The following is a 2833-nucleotide window of genomic DNA, read 5'->3' as shown; positions in this document are numbered from 1 at the left end:
ACTTCGAATATTTCGCAAAGATTTCAGACATATTTTAAAGATTTCACAAAAACCTCTTTTATTTCACAGAGATTTCAGATTGATTTCAAAGATTGAAACAAGATTTCAATGTTTTCCTAATGATTTCACCTAGATTTCAAATATTTCGCAAAGGTTTTTAAAGATTTCACAAAGATTTCTCAAAGATTTCAATGATTTCCAAAATATTTCAAAGACTTTACAATGATTTCAAATATTTTGCAAAGATTTTTAGAGAATTCACAAAGATTTTACAAAGATTTCAATGATTTCCCAAAGATTTCATAGATTTCACAATGAATTTAAAAATCTCTAGAGGATTTTTCGAGGAGTCACAAATATTTTCAAAGATTTAAATGATTTCCTCAAAATTTCAGAATGATTTCAAATACTTCGGAAAGATTTCCAATAGATTTCAAAGATTTCACAAAGAGTTTTACTATTTCTCAAGAATTGTAATGGTTTCCGAAAGATTTCATAGATTTTACAATGATTTCAAATATTACGCAAAATTTTTTTTGAGAATTTACAAAGATTTTACAATGATTTTAATGATTTTTCAAAGATTTCAAAGATTTTACAATTAATTTCACAAAGACCTCTATTATTTCACAAAGATTTCAGATAGAGTTCAAAGACTGAAACAAGATTTCAATAATTTCCTAATGATTTCACCATGATTTCAAATATTTCGCAAGTATTTTACATACATTTTAAAGATTTCACAAAGACTTCTACTGTTTCACAAAGATTGCAGGTAGATTTCAAAGGTTAGTAAAAGATTTCCTAATATTTCATACAGATTTCAATAATTTCACAAATATTGCAGAATATTTCAAAAATATGTAAAATATTTCGCAAAGGTTTTTAAAAAATTCGCAAAAAAGTTTCACAGAGAAGGTTTCAAATATTTCGCAAAGATTTCAAATATTTCGCAAATTTTTCTGATATATTTCAAAGATTTTACAAAGACTTTTATCATTTTTAAAGATTTTTACAAAGACTTCTATCATTTTCAAAGATTTCAGTGTTTTCCAAGGATTGCAAAGATTGTTAGAGAATTTAAAAAAATCAATTATTTCGCAAAGATTTCAATGATTTCACAAAGATTTCAAAAATTTCGCGAAGGTTTTTAGATAATTATTTCAAATATTTCGCAAAGATTTCAGATAGATTTTAAAGATTTCACAAAGACCTCTATCATTGCACAGAGATTTCAAATAGATTTCAAAGATTGAAACAAGATTTCAATGATTTCCTAATGATTTCACCAAGATTTCAAATATTTCGCAAAGATTTCTCAAAGATTTCAACGATTTCCAAAATGTTTCAAAGATTTTACAATTATTTCAATTATTTTGCAAAGATTTTTAGAGAATTCACAAAGATTTCACAAAGATTTCAATGATTTCCCAAATATTTCAAATATTTTACAGAGTATAGATAGATTTGAAAGATTCCACAAAGACCTCTATTTGTTCTCAAAGATTTCAATGATTTTCCAAAGATTTCATCAATTTCACAATGAACTCAAAAATCTCTAGATAATTTTTCGAGGATTCACAAATATTTTTAAAGATTTCAATGATTTCTCAAAGATTCCGAAAATTTCAGAATGATTTCAAATACTTCGGAAAGATTTCCACTAGATTCCAAAGATTTCACAAAGACTTACTATTTTTCAAGAATTGTAATGGTTTCCCAAAGATTTCATAGATTTTACAATGATTTCAAATATTGCGCCAAAATTTTTCGAGAATTTACAAAGATTTTAATGATTTTTCAAAGCTTTCAGAGATTTTACAATTACTTTAAATATTTCGCAAAGATTTCAAATATTTCATAAATATTTCAGAAAAATTTAAAAGATTTAACAAAGACATCTATTATTTCACAAAGATTTCAGACATATTTCAAAGACTGAAACAATATTTCAATGATTTCACGCAGATTTAAAATATTTCGCAAGGTTTTATAGAGACTTAGAAAACAATTTTACAAAGATTTCAGAATGATTTCAAATATTTCGCAAGGATTTCTGATTTCAGATAGATTTGAAAGATTTCACAAAGACTTCTATTATTTCTCAAGAATTTTAATGATTTCCCAAAGATTTCAAAGATTTTACAAGGATTTCAAGTAATACGAAAAATTTTTAAAAGAATTTACAAAGATTTTAATTGTTTAATGGTTTTTAAAGGCTGAAACAAGATTTTCATGATTCCCTAATTTTAAAAGATTTTACAAAAAATTTCACAATGATTTCAAAGATTTCGCAAGGATTTCAGACATATTTCAAAGATTTTGAAAAAACTATTATTTCAAAGATTGATAAAAAATTTCATTAATTTCCTAATGTTTCCACAAGGATTTCAAATATTTTGTAAAGGTTTTTTTAGAGAATTCGCAAAAGATTTTACAAAGATTTCAAATAATTTCAAATATTTCGCAAGGATTTCAAATATTTCGCAAGGATTTCAAATAGATTAAAAAGATTTCGCAAAAACTACTATTGTTTCACAAGCATTTCAATGATTTCACAAACGTTTTTTTTTAGAGAATTCGCAAACGATTTTACAAAGATTTCAGAATTATTTCAAATATTTCGCAAGGGTTTCAGATATATTTTAAAGATTTCGAAAAAACTACTATTGCTTTACAAAGATTTCAAGTAGATTTCAAAGATTGTACAAAGATTTCACAAACACTTATTTTATTTCACAAAGATTTTCTATGGATTTCAAAGATTGAACAAAGATTTCACAAACACTTATATTATTTCACAAAGATTTTCTATGGATTTCAATGATTGAAG

The sequence above is a fragment of the Belonocnema kinseyi genome, chromosome 9, assembly GCF_010883055.1.
Source record: "Belonocnema kinseyi isolate 2016_QV_RU_SX_M_011 chromosome 9, B_treatae_v1, whole genome shotgun sequence".
NCBI classification, from domain to species: domain Eukaryota; kingdom Metazoa; phylum Arthropoda; class Insecta; order Hymenoptera; family Cynipidae; genus Belonocnema; species Belonocnema kinseyi.
This window is presented reverse-complemented; position numbering follows the sequence as displayed.